The following is a 15181-nucleotide window of genomic DNA, read 5'->3' as shown; positions in this document are numbered from 1 at the left end:
AAAGAGAGGGTCTGCCTACGCCTTCTCCAACGATACCACCACCATCGGCGATGCCCATCGCTTCACCTCCGGGGTCCAGTGGGATTCGGCTCTCGCTCCCGAGGGCTTATGATGGCACAGCGGCCAGGTGTCAGGGTTTCCTGCTCCAGGTTGAACTCTACCTAGCAACCATCCACCCGGTGCCCTCGGGATACGAGAGCGTGTCCGCCCTCATCTCCTGTCTGTCCGGCAAGGCGCTGGTGTGGGCCAATGCCTAGTGGGGGGGAATAGACGCCGCTACTGTCAACTATGCAGAGTTCACCCGCCGCTTCAGGGCAGTATTCGATCACCCACCAGAGGGTAAAGTGGCGGGTGAGCGTCTATTCCACCTTAGACAGGGGAGGAGGAGCGCACAGGAGTTTGCGCTGGACTTCCGGACGCTGGCTGCCAACGCGGGATGGAATGAGAGGGCCCTCATCGACCACTACAGATGCAGCCTGAGGGAGGATGTGCGTCGGGAATTGGCCTGCAGGGACACCAACCTCAGCTTCGACCAACTGGTGGACATGTCAATTCGCCTGGATACCCTGTTGGCTACCCGCGGACGTCCAGATTCAGGCCCGTCCATTCCATCCCCCAGCACTTCCGAGCCGACCCCTATGGAGCTCGGAGGTGCTGGTGCTAGGTAGACCAGGAGAGAGACCAGGAGGGAGGCCGTCCCCTGCACCAACTGTGGTCGCAGAGGACACACTGCTGGTCGTTGCTGGGGAGGGTCTCCTAGGAATCGAGGCGGTAGGCAGCGCACTGATGAGTCATTCCAGGTGAGTAGGCACCCAACTCACCCAGAGCTCTCTGTTGCGCATATGTGTATTAAAGTTGTGTTTCCCAAGGTTTCTCCTCACTCCCAGCATAAGGCGCTAGTAGATTCAGGCGCAGCTGGGAATTTTATCGATCGCCAATTCACCTATAAGTTAGGGATTCCTATTGTACCTGTTGATGTGCCCTTCCCCATCCATGCCCTAGATAGCCGCCCTTTGGGGTCAGGATTGATTAGGGAAGTCACAGCGCCGCTCAGGATGAAAACGCAGGAGGGTCATGAGGAGATATTACGTTTGTATTTGATTGATTCTCCTGCATTTCCCGTGGTGTTGGGGCTTCCCTGGTTAACATCTCATGACCCCAACATTTCATGGCAACAGAGGGCTCTCAAGGGATGGTCTGATCAATGTTTTGGGCGGTGTATAGATGTTTCCGTAGGGGCAACGACGGTGGAAAGCCCGATCCAAGTTCCCACCATGCACATTCCACCTGAGTATGCCGATTTGGCACTCGCCTTCTGTAAAAAGAAGGCGACTCAATTACCACCTCATCGACAGGGGGATTGTGCGATAAACCTCCAAGTAGGCGCTGCGCTTCCGCGTAGTCATGTCTATCCTCTGTCTCAGGAGGAGACGGCGGCTATGGAGACATACGTCACCGAATCTCTGAGACAGGGATACATACGGCCGTCCACTTCCCCTGCGTCCTCGAGTTTCTTTTTTGTGAAGAAGAAGGATGGGGGTTTACGCCCGTGTATTGATTACCGTGGTCTTAATCAGATCACAATCAAATACAGCTATCCTCTCCCTCTGATTGCTAGTAAGACGGAGTCATTACACGGGGCGCGATTCTTCACAAAATTGGATCTCAGGAGCGCGTACAACCTGGTGCGCATTAGGGAGGGAGATGAGTGGAAGACAGCATTCAGTACCACCTCGGGTCACTATGAGTACCTCGTCATGCCATATGGTTTAATGAATGCTCCTTCAGTCTTCCAATCATTTGTGGATGAGATTTTCCGGGACTTGCATGGACAGGTTGTAGTGGTGTATATTGATGACATTCTAATATACTCCGCTGCACGAGCCGAGCATGTGTCCCTGGTGCGTCGAGTGCTTTGTAGACTGTTAGAGCATGACCTGTATGCGAAGCCGGAGAAATGTCTGTTCTTCCAGGAGTCCATCTCCTTCCTGGGACATCGGTTGTCCGCATCAGGGGTGGAGATGGAGATTGACCGCGTTTCTGACGTGCGTAATTGGCAGACTCCCACCACGGTGAAGGAAGTGCAGCGGTTCTTGGGTTTTGCCAATTACTACAGGAGGTTTATCCGGGGCTTTGGACAGGTAGCAGCTCCCATTACCTCCCTGCTAAAGGGGGGTCCGGTGCGTCTGCAGTGGTTGGCTGAGGCGGACAGGGCGTTTAGACATCTGAAGGACCTGTTTACCTCGGCTCCGGTGCTGGCACATCCGGATCCCTCTTTGATGTTCCAAGTTGAGGTGGATGCGTCCGAGGCTGGGATCGGTGCTGTGCTGTCTCAGCGCTCGGGTACGCCACCAAAACTTCGCCCCTGTGCTTTCTATTCTAAGAAGCTCAGTCCGGCGGAGCGCAATTATGACGTGGGGGACAGGGAGCTGTTGGCTGTGGTTCAGGCCCTGAAGGTGTGGAGGCATTGGCTTGAGGGGGCTAAACACCTATTCTCATTCTGACTGACCATCGTAACCAGGAGTACATCCGGGCAGCGAGGAGGCTGAACCCTCGCCAGGCAAGGTAGTCTATGTTTCTCTCACGATTTGTATTTAAGCTCACCTATAGACCAGGGTCACAGAACACTAAGGCAGACACCCTGTCCCGACTGTATGACACAGAGGAGAGGTCCATTGAGCCCACTCCCATACTCCCGGAGTCTTGTCTGGTGGCACCGGTGGTGTGGGAGGTTGATGCGGACATCGAGCGGGCGTTACGTACCGATCCTACTCCCCCACAGTGTCCAGAGGGTCGGAAGTACGTGCCGCTCGAGGTTCGCGATCGATTGATATATTGGGCTCACATGTCACCCTCCTCTGGTCATCCTGGTGTTGGTCGGACAGTGCACTGCCTTAGTGGGAAGTACTGGTGGCCCACTTTAGCTAAGGACGTGAGGGTTTATGTTTCCTCCTGCTCGGTGTGCGCCCAGTGTAAGGTGCCTAGACACCTGCCCAGAGGGAAGTTACAACCCCTACCCGTTCCACAACTTTTGTCAGGGACCTTCCCCCCTCCCAGGGGAACACGACGATCTTGGTCATTGTGGATCGGTTTTCGAAGGCCTGCCGTCTCATTCCTATGCCAGGTCTCCCTACTGCCCTACAAACTGCTGACGCCCTGTTCACACACGTTTTCCGGCACTACAGGGTGCCTGAGGATATAGTGTCTGATCGGGGTCCCCAGTTTACCTCTAGAGTCTGGAGGGCGTTTATGGAACGTCTGGGGGTCTCGATTAGCTTTACCTCAGGTTTTCACCCCGAGAGTAACGGGCAGGTGGAGAGAGTGAACCAGGATGTGGGTAGGTTTCTGAGGTCATATTGCCAGGACCGGCAGGAGGAGTGGTCAGGATATATTCCCTGGGCAGAGATAGCCCAAAGCTCACTCCGCCACTCCTCCACTAACCTTACGCCTTTCCAGTGTGTGCTAGGTTATCAGCCGGTCCTGGCACCTTGGCATCAGAGCCAGATCGAAGCCCCTGCGGTGGACGAGTGGTTTCGGCGCTCGGAAGAAACCTGGAACGCTGCGCATGTCCATCTGCAGCGGGCTATCAGGCGGCAAAAGGCGAGCGCCGATCGCCACCGCAGTGAGGCTCCGGTATATGCACCGGGAGATCGGGTCTGGCTCTCGACCCAAAACCTGCCCCTTCGCCTGCCCTGCCGGAAGCTGGGTCGGCGGTTTGTGGGGCCATTTAAAGTCCTGAGGAGATTGAACGAGGTATGCTATAGGTTACAACTGCCCATTAATTCCCGCATTAACCCCTCGTTCCATTTGTCTCTCCTCAGGCTGGTGGTGGCTGGTCCACTCCAGGAGAATGAGATACGAGAGGCTCCTCCGCCCCCGTTGGACATCGAGGGAGCTCCGGCATACTCAGTCCGTTCCATCTTGGATTCGAGGCGTCGGATGGGGGGCCTGCAGTACCTCGTGGAGTGGGAGGGGTACAGTCCGGAGGAACGGTGCTGGGTCCCTAGGAGGGACATCCTAGATCCCTCCATGTTGAGGGACTTCCACCGGAGTCATCCGACTCGCCCTGCTCCGCGTCCTCCTGGCCGTCCCCGAGGCCGGGGTCGGCGCACGGCTGGAGCCACGCGTCAAGGGGGGGTACTGTCACGGAATCAGCCGAGGCTGCCCCTCCTCCTTGCTCGGGCAGGCTTCGGCGTTCGTCGTCCCCGGAGTACTAGCTGCTACCGATCTATGTTTCGGTGTTTGTCTAGTTTGTCCTGATTGTTTGCACCTGTTTCCTATTATGTTATATTGTATTCCCTTTATAAACCCCTGTCTCTCATTGGTTATTGTGTGTGATTGTTTTCTGTTAGGTCGGCAGTGCTGGTTGTATGCGTTATTTGTTCCTCCCTGTTTGGAGGTTTGTTTTGTACTTTCTTTACTGTGTTAAGTAAAGTACGTTCTGCCAGTAGTTCGGTGTCCTGCGCTTGACTTCGTTTCCCGCATACACGTCACCTTGACAACACTCACATTTTCCCTATACCCATCATGAGGTTGCTACAACCTAGCCTATGAATGAAAGTTTACAACGTAGGTGCACACAGGTCGAGAGACAAATTTGATGTGACAGTCAGTGACACATGGACAGACAGTGACATTCAATACCGCCTTGCACACACCTGCCTGCATCTAGCTGATATTGGATGTAATCATTAGCCCAACAGTTGCAAACAAGATTTTCTATTGGACAAATTCAGGTATGTTTATCCCTGTTTTGTTCCGTTTACTTCTGTGTAAGAAACATTTTTCAACAGAATCGGCAGAATGAATCTGATCACGCGTAAACACAGTTCACAGTTTCATAGCAGCCACGTTGTATTCCTTCTCGCATCTACGTTATGCGCTCTCCTCCTTTCACCTCTTCCCTTTGCTTGTGGATTTCAATGCACAACACATCAGCTGTATCTGATCAGGCGAAAAAACCTTTCCAAGCCAAACCGCTAAAGTAACATCATAGTCAGCATAGCTAATAGAACTAACACGTTAGTAAATCCGCTACAATCATGCAGTAACGTTACAGTGTACAGTCAGTAAGCTGTTACACCGGCGGGCCCGGGTGGCAATAAATGAGTAAAACCAAAAGCTTACCTTGACTTGGAAGAGTTCCAGTGTTGTGTTGGATAGTCATAGCAAGCTAGCTAACATAGCATCCCTCTGTTTGAGCAGGGTGTTTCAGTAGGCTAAACTAGCTAGCTGCATTTTCTAGCTAGGTAAGTGAAACTGAAAGTTTCTCTCTTGCTTCTCCTTCATTTAGGAATAAAATAATTTGTTCAAAACTGTTCAACTATTTTCTTTCTCTCTCTTTGAATCAACTACTCACCACATTGTATGCACTCCAGTGCTAGCTAGCTGTAGCTTATGCTTTCAGTACTAGATTAATTCTCTGATCCTTTATTGGGTTGACAACATGTCAGTTCATGCTGCAAGAGCTCTGATAGGTTGGAGGACATCCTCCGGAAGTTGTCGTAATTACTGTGTAAATCTATGGATGTGGGTGAGAACCATGAGCATCCTAGGTTTTGTATTGAAGTCAATGTACTCAGAGGAGGACGGAAGCTAGCTGTCCTCCGGCTACACCATGGTGCTACCCTACAGAGTGCTGTTGAGGCTACTGTAGACCTTATTTGCAAAATAGTGTGTTTTAATCAATTATTTGGTGACGTGATTATATTTAGTATAGTTTTATCTAAAAAGGATAACTTTTTAAGTGTTTTAAAACGTTAATTTCTATGAAATTCACTGAGGAGGATTGTCCTCCCGTTCCTCCCCTGAGGAGCCTCCACTGCTATGCACGCTAAAGCGTGCGTGTTCACACAAGATTAAACATGACAGAGAAACTGGATACATGCTCTCCAAACAAAGACAACAAAGAAATTGACAGTGAACAGGTAAATGCAATTAAATCAACCAAAGTTATTTATCACAAGTGTTGCGCAGTTTGTGAGCTCTCCAAACAACGTTTCCACTTGGAGAATACCGAATCGTATGAATGTACGTTATATTTCATGATTTGTCAACATTTCCGTAACCAAACATTCAAAACTAATGGGGGGTGCATCAAGTTTTGACGAATGTGTATTGATGAGTGTATATTTGTGTTAAGGGCCCTGTGTTGGGATTAACAGTAACTTCACTGATTAATATATATTTCATGGGGCATTGATAAACATTGACAAACAACTGACACAATGAAACAAATAGTGTGCACGAATTGGCGGGCGTCAGTGGCAGTAGTGGAGAGAGATGTTCGTATAGCACGTCTTCGCCACACACCCCTCCCCTTATTCTCTACAATTTAAATTATGCGACACGTTCCTCACAGATAAGCAGTAACCTCAAACATTGTCAGGAAGTAGCAGTGGTCATTTTCCCTTTAACTGAAATCATTACGGTTCAGTATTTCTAACCACCCCCCTTAAACGCACACACTACCCAAACTAATGGACACGTGACAGCAAGGCAGAATGGGACATTCCAAATGAGCACTGATACATTTTGACATGATACACATTGACCAACATGGTATCTCCATTGGCGGAGTAAATAAAGGAACTTCATAGCAGATGAACACTTTGCCCAGGCCACAGTCCATTAACCTTTTGGTGATGCAGGGGCACAAACAACCCCGCATGGGCCTTTGTTGAAGCAGGTAAGGGGGCATTCTCTCCCGAACAATGCACAGTGGACACTGGATTTGTCTCCAGACCCCCCAGTACTGACACAACTTCCGTGTCCCACCCATGAACATTTTGCTATGCAGCCCGGGGAAAGGGTCAGAGCACACACCCTCTCCTCTCCAGGCTCCGGAGAGAGCTAGGTCATAATCAACGTCAGTCAATGTCAGGATGAAAACCTTACACACCTCATCATAGGACAGACACTCCTGCAAAGCGCCCCCCATAGGAACAGCAGAGGAGCAGGAAGGAGACAGTTTGGCCTCCAACATGGCGTCCTCACCAGGGCTGACTGATAAACTTGATATTACAGACAGAGGCGTGTCACATTATTCACTTATCCTACCACAGAGATGAGACGAGTTTTTCTCGCTTTTTATGGAAACCCAAAAGAGTCATACCTAACCGCCCCAGTGGCTTTCCATAGCTCCCTACACACACCGCAGCACGCTCTGTCAATTGTGCTGACACAGCACAGTGGCAATAAATACTTGTTTTTGCGCCAACCTGTCACTCAATCATTGTAAAGTTTTTGCTATTTTTATATAGGAACACAAAACTAAAACTGAGGGGGCACAAGTCTAAACTTTAGCCCCCTTGTGGAGCAAGATACATCCCCAGAATAGAACAGATGGGGGAATAAGAGGGAACCACGATGTGAAGCAGGAGCTATTGGAAGAGATCCCACTACCTGTGACTGTGGTGAGGAATGTTGATTAGAAATAGTGAGTGGTGGATGACATCCATCCTCTTTACAGGGTTGTTGGCATGTTTGTTTCTCTCTGTCCGTCTCTAACGTGATGGAGAGGAATCTGACAATCTGGCTTCTGAGAATGAGTCTCCTGTGCACCATATTTGTAATCAATCTTCCCTGTTTATATCGGATAGTTTATTTAATTGGAAAGTCAAGGTGGATAGATACAGTCTTATCACTGAATGACTGAACATGCACTGCTAAATTGCAGTGGTTCATTGGTCTTAAGGCAGTAGTATGAGATTGGTTTGTTTTGACTTTCTCATCCCGTCTGTGTGGTCTGGTCTCTGTGGAAATGGCCTAGATGTGCAGAAAACCCTCCATTCCATTTGATTAGTGAGCTGGAAACATTCCAGACATTTCAGTTAAGTCTCCGCTCTTTAGTCACTAGCGTTCATCTATGAGAATGACCACCAGGTCTTATATCCCTGATCTCCTGCACGTTGCATAATATCCTTAATGCGGTGGAATCCACACAGCAACACGCTGGCCAAACACCTCCTTGTCCCTGATGAGTTAGGTTTGACTGTCTAAAAATGACATTGAGGCTAACATTGGAACCTGGCTGTTTTTACACTCCAAAGAACCGTGCATGGGCCTAGCTCTCTGTCCCCTGTGGTTTGCATACAGCCTTGAGGAAGTGGGAAAATTCAGCTACCTCAGCAGCATGGTGTCAGTTACCAGAGGAACAGATGAGGACATCAGATCCAGGATAGGGAAGGCAAGACATTAATACCACACCTTGAAACCAATCTGGAACACCAAGAATCTCTCTATCAAAAACAAACTTTGCATCTTCTTCACAAATACCTTCTACTGTACGGTTCAGAGTTTCCACCGCCACACTGAACAGCATACAGACCTTCATCAACAGATGCCTCTGAAACAGACAACACATCAGATAGACAGACACGGTCAGCAATAACAACCTTTGGCAAAGCACAAACCAAGGAACCAATAGCTACACAACTGGGACGGAGAAAGTGGAAATGGATCGGACTCACACTAATGAAGCCTCAAAACACCGTAACCAGGCATGCGCTTGAGGGGAACTCAACACAGGGCACAAGGAGAGTTGGCCGCCAAAGAAGAGATGGAGAAGGACAAGTGATGAGGAGATGAAGAAGTCAGGAACCACCTGGAATGAGGTCTAGAAAACAGCCCAGAACAGAGTTAGCTGGAGATGCACCGTTGAGGCCTTTTGCTCCACTAGAAGCTGAAGGGAATAAGTAAAGTCCATAGAAAATAGAATGAATAGAACGTGCATCCCATTCAAGTCAATGATGGCATAATGGGTGAAGGGAATAAGTCAAGTGGTTTGCGTAACAAATTGCAATGACATATGGTACATATTGTGGATGAAACAAAACAAGGAGCATCTCCCTCCAAAACAAAAACGAAATGATCATATCATACTTAAAGCTGGCAGGTAGTTGTTAGGAGTTAGTTACTGTGTTGAGGTGAGGTGTTAGGAGTTAGTTACTGGGTTGAGGTGAGTTGTTAGGAGTTAGATAATGGGTTGAGGTGAGTTGTTAAGAGTTACTTAATGGGTTGATGTGAGATGTTAGGGTTGATTACTGGGTTGAGGTGAGGTGTTAGGGGTTAGTTACTGGGTTGAGGTGAGGTGTTAGGAGATAGGTAATGGATTGTGGTAAGATGTTAGGGGTTAGTTACTGGGTTGATGTGAGGTGTTAGGAGTTAGTTACTGGGTTGAGGTGAGGTGTTAGGTGTTAGGTGTTAGTTACTGGGTTGAGGTGAGGTGTTAGGGTTTAGTTACTGGGTTGAGGTGAGATGTTAGGGGTTAGTTACTAGGTTGAGGTGAGGTGTTAGGGGTTAGTTACTGGGTTGAGGTGAGGTATTAGGAGTTAGGAGTTAGTTAATGGGTTGAGGTGAGGTGTTAGGGGTTAGTTACTGGGTTGAGGTGAGGTGTTAGGAGTTAGTTACTGGGTTGAGGTGAGGTGTTAGGGGTTAGTTACTGGGTTAAGGTGAGGTGTAAGGAGTTAGTTACTGGGTTAGGGTGAGGTGTTATTAGTTAGTAAGTGGGTTGAGGTGAGGTACTCTGGCCACTGAAGTTGAGGTTAGGTTTAGGATCAGGGTTAGGGTTCTGTTAACAAAAATAGGGCTAGATTAGAAGAAAAAAATCAATGACACAGCTGGATTCGTACCGCTGCCATTGTCAGACAGTGAGAATGTGATCCCAGCGTGTTTACGCCCACAGCCACCCCAACATACCTCATTCCGCGTCACGTTGTCTTTTCACTCAAGCTGCACTTTCATCCCGCTGCATGACCATACGACCACAGTGTTCAAATACCAAACAAATGCTCTATTGTTTCGAATCTGTCTGGAGAACAGGCTGCTTATTATCATCTCATAATAATCCTGGGCAATTTCTCTCATGGGTGGAAAGACTTTCGGATTCTCACAGAGGCTTCAGTCTGACCTCCCTCTGACTTCACTGTGACCCTGGAAGCTGAGAGTTCACCTCAGTCATTGGCTTCATTCAACTAGGTTGAGATGAAAATGGATGCCCTTCTACATTGACCTAAAGATATTCATCTCTGAAGGGGGCAAGACGTACCACAGCCGTCATATCCTCCTGGCTCTGGCCCAGCATTTATCTCATGTGTGAGGTCTCCACTGAGACAGGTGTGTTCTGAGCTATAGGATTACTTGATTGGAATAAATAGGGGCATAGGATTACCCACGTAGATTGGAATAACCAGAGGAACATGCTACCTGATATGCACTTTGCCGGCCCTAAAGGATGAGGATATTATGGAACGTTTAAGTAGAATTTCTAGATTGTGTGTTCTGGATGATGAGATATCATGTTCAACCTGGCTATCTGCTGAACCCAAAACAACAGTTTGTGGATTTGGAAATATACTGTATAGCCTGAGTGGAGTTTTCTGCAACTCTGGACATGTGTCCAACCTTATCAACATTCATGAAGGGAAGCTGATTGATTTCACCTTCACATTTCAGCTATATTTCTTAAACAGTCTTCAATACTATATGCTACATGCATTATCTGCATATAGGCATTCAGTGTGCAGGCAGACACACAGTTTCAGTGTATCCACAAAACTCATGGTTGAGTGAGGAAGTGCAAAGTTAACAGTGTCCATATTCACAGTTAAGATGACAGACAGTGTCACTCAGAGGGGGATCAGATCAGCGACACTGGGATAATGATAGAAGAGTCCAGGGAGAGAGAGACTGCAGGAGCTAGAGTCCAGGGAGAGAGAGAGCGACTGCAGTAGCTAGAGTCCAGGGAGAGAGAGACTGCAGTATCTAGAGTCCAGGGAGAGAGAGACTGCAGTATCTAGAGTCCAGGGAGAGAGATACTGCAGTATCTAGAGTCCAGGGAGAGAGAGACTGCAGTATCTAGAGTCCAGGGAGAGAGAGACTGCAGTATCTAGAGTCCAGGGAGAGAGAGACTGCAGTATCTAGAGTCCAGGGAGAGAGAGACTGCAGTATCTAGAGTCCAGGGAGAGAGAGACTGCAGTATCTAGAGTCCAGCGAGAGAGACTGTGATATTGCAGTAGCTACAGACCAGGGAGAGTGACACTGTGACATTGCAGTAGCTACAGACCAGGGAGAGTGACACTGTGACATTGCAGTAGCTACCTTCTGTATGCTGCCTCATCTCATCTCATCTCCCGACTGCCCCATTCCTTTCTTACCTTCTCTCTTTTCTTCTTTCTCCCTCTTACTTGTACACTCTCACTTTAACTCTGCCCTCTACTTCTAGTTCACTCTCATCTCCTCTTTTTTCCTTTCCTTTCCTTCTCTCTCTCTCTCTCTCTCTCTCTCTCTCTCTCTCTCTCTCTCTCTCTCTCTCTCTCTCCCTCTCTCTCTCTCTCGCTCTCTCTCCCTCACTCTTTCCTTCTCTCTCATACTCTCTCTCTCTCTCTCTCTCTCTCTCTCTCTCTCTCTCTCTCTCTCTCTCTCTCTCTCTCTCTCTCGCTCTCTCTCTCTCTCACTCTTTCCTTCTCTCTCATACTCTCTCTCTCTCGCTCTCTCTCACTCACTCTTTCCTTCTCTCTAATACTTTCTCTCACTCTCTCTCAATTCAATTCAATTTAAGGGCTTTATTGGCATGGGAAACGTATGTTAACATTGCCAAAGTAAGTGAAGTAGATAGTAAACAAAGGGAAATAAACAATAAATATTAACAGTAAACATTACACTCAGAAGTTCCAAAAGAATAAAGACATTTCAAATGTCATATTATGTATATATACAGTGTTGTAACAATGTGCAAATAGTTAAAGTACAAATGGGAAAATAAATAAATATTGTATTTACAATGGTGTTTGTTCTTCACTGGTTGCCCTTTTCTTATGGCAACAGGTCACAAATATTGCTGCTGTGATGGCACACTGTGGTTTTTCACCCAGTACATAAGGGAGTTTATCAAAATTGGGTTTGTTTTCGAATTCTTTGTGGATCTCTGTAATCTGAGGGAAATATGTGTCTCTAATATGGTCATACATTTGGCAGGAGGTTAGGAAATGCAGCTCAGTTTCCACCTCATTTTGTGGGCAGTGTGCACATAGCCTGTCTTCTCTTGAGAGCCAGGTCTGCCTACGGTGGCCTTTCTCAATAGCAAGGGTATGCTCACTGAGTCTCTCTCTCTCTCTCTCTCTCTCTCTCTCTCTCTCTCTCGCTCACTCTTTCCTTCTCTCTCATACTCTCTCTCGCTCTCTCTCCCTCTCTCTCTCTCGCTCGCTCACTCTTTCCTTCTCTCTCATCTGTTATATCTAGCCTAGCTGTAGAAGAACGGACATCTGCACAGTTTCACATTGTACATCACTCTGTCGTTTAATGACATGTGCCACACATTCTGACAACCCATTAATCCGTAAAGCAGCACACTGTCGTAAACCATAACAACGTACAGTACGACGTACAGCACGTCGTACCATACATAACATTTCCCCCCCCCTTTCCAAAACCAGGGACTGGTACCATATATAAAATGTCCATAGGGCAAGAACCTAGAGTGATACCTGTAAGAAATAAACATTAACTCTTCAACGGATGGACTCTCCAAACTAGCCAGTTCAGTCCATTAACCTGGAGGTTGACTAAGACACCTAACGGAGCCTAAGAATGAAAAGAGGTTAAGTAGTCCCCCAGATAAGCAGGGCGAGTTCGTGCCCGCATAGGCCTTTCTTCAACCGCCACCGCTTGTGGCTCTGGCCCTTGGGGAGCCCACAGAGGCTGGGGCTCGGGTGGTAGTGGTGGAGGAGGTCCATCTGGTGGCGTCTCTGGCCTGCATGTCTGTTTTGTGTGCCTTCGTGTTCCTTGAGGGGCAGGGACTTCTCTGAGGCGGCTGGCGTGCCAGCGTGATCCATTGCTCATCATGAATGTGGCGGGCCCCAGTTGTCGACTGACCTGCAAGGGGTCCGACCAGAATGAGGCCATTTTGTTGCACCGCTGAGGCCGTCGGGCTCGGACCCAGTCTGACACTTGGATGATCGACTTCTTCACCCTGTGTGCCTTGTCAAAACGCTGTTTCATTGCTCTTTGGTGCCTGGTCACTGCCTGCTGTTCTTGGGTGCGCCTAGTCGCCGGTTCTGCTACTCTCTGTGTTCTGAGTCTGTCCAGTGGCAGTTCCATCTCACGACCTAGCATGAGGGATGCCGGGGAGACCTGTGTTGTTGTGTGTTTGCTTGCTCTGTAGTGCATTAGCGTTTGATTCAAAGCCGTTTGGAACGTGCAGCCCTGGACCAGGTGCGCTCTGATGCCGTTCTTCAGCGTTTGGTTGAAGCGTTCCACCCCTCCGTTAGCTTGTGGGTTGTAGTAGGCCGTGCGGATGTGTTTGATTCCCTTTTTGCTGAGATATGAGGAGAACTCGGCAGAGGTTAGCTGGGGCCCATTGTCCGTGGTAAGGGTGAGGGGTAGGCCCCACCTTGTGAACAGGCTGTCTAGGATGTCCACGATGGCCTGTGCTGTGACAGTTCCGACAGGAACCACTTCTGGCCACTTAGAGTGGAGGTCATACACCACCACCAGGAAGCGCTGATGGTGAGGGACTGCGTGTCCATGGATCTCACCACAGATGTCCAGTTGGATGTGCTCCCAGGGGTGGGACGGCCATGCGAGAGGCTGCAGGGGGGGTGGGGCGGACTGTCCTGTTTTCCCACTGAGGAGGCATGCAGCACAATCCCTGACCAGGGCTTCAATGTCGTGGTCGATGCCTGGCCACCACACAAGGTCTCGACATCGCTGTTTGACCTTCACTATGCCCAAGTGACCCTCGTGCGCCATGGATAGAACACGCGCACGCAGGCCACTAGGGACCACGGTGCAAAACCCTCGAGAGACACAGACTCCGATGCTTGCTTCAGCTCCTCCAGTGAGACGACTGACTGAAGAGGAGCGTAGAGCATTTGTACAAGCTCTGTTTCGTTGTCGTCTGGCAAGACGGTCGGAGTAGGAGCGTCAAAGGAGCGTGAGAGGAGGTCTGCCACCACGTTATCCCTCCCCGGAGTGAACTTCAGCTGATAGTCATACTGTCTGAGGCGGTCGGCCCATCTGTGCATCCGAAGTGGCTTGTGGCCAGTTCCTGATGCTGACAGTAGCGTTGTGAGGGACTGGTGGTCGGTTCGGAGTGTGAACAGACGGCCATATAGGTAGAGGTGCCACCTTTCGCACGCCCAGACACAGGCCAGTGCTTCTCATTCGCCCACAGAGTACCGTTGTTCTGTGGGGCTCAGGGCCCTTGAGGCGAAGGCGACGGGCCTCTCAATGCCATTCTGCAGCTGTGAGAGGACAGCTCCTAGTGCTCCAGCTGAGGCGTCACATGTGACAATGGTGTGGCAGACAGGGTCAAAGTGAGCCAAGACTGGAGCTGTGGTGAGCTGGCTCTTCAGTGAGCGGACCGCGTCTGAGCAGGCTGCCGTCCAGGCCCATGGCTCATCCTTCTTGAGGAGCTGGCGAAGGGGCGCTGTGGTCTGAGAGTAGTGGGGCAGAAACCGGAGGTAGTAAGCTGTCATGCCCAAGAATGAGGCCACCTGAGAGGCTGAGGTCGGTTCCGGGATCCGGTGGACGGCTTCAATGTTCGACATGAGTGGGGCAATGCCTTTGGCCGAGAGGCGGAAGCCCACAAACTCGACGGCTGGAGCTGCAAAGGTGCACTTTCCACCGTTAAGGGTCAGGTTGTTCCGCAGTAGAGCACTGAATACTCTGTGGAGTCGATAATCATGGATGTGGAGGTCAGGGCCGTGGACCACGATGTCATCCAGATAGACCGCCACCCCAGGTATTCCAGCGAGGATGGTGCTCATCACCTTCTGGAAGCAGCTGGTGGCGGAGCTAAGTCCAAAAGGCATGCGTGTATATCTGAACATGCCAGCATGTGTGACAAAGGCCGTGAGGTCTCTGCTAGCTGCATGGAGGGGTACCTGAAGATAACCCTGACGAAGGTCAAGCTTCGTGAAGATCGTGGAGCCATGGAATTGTGCGGTCAGCTCCTCAGCTGTAGGCAAGGGGTACTTATCCGGGACAACGGCCTTGTTCACAGCACGGAGATCCACACAGGTCCGGATTCCACCTGACTTTTTGGTTGCAATGACCATGTTTGAAATCCAGGGGGCAGCGTTGACTGGCTCAATGATGCCTGCATCCAACTGTGACTGGAGATCTTTTGTGACGTCATCACGCAGTGCAAAGGGAATGCGCCGCAAGGGCTGCATGACTG

Source organism: Coregonus lavaretus (genome assembly GCF_964263955.1).
Source record: "Coregonus lavaretus genome assembly, chromosome: 12".
Lineage (NCBI taxonomy): Eukaryota > Metazoa > Chordata > Actinopteri > Salmoniformes > Salmonidae > Coregonus > Coregonus lavaretus.
The sequence above is the reverse complement of the archived record's forward strand: the minus strand, read 5'-3'. Positions refer to the sequence as shown.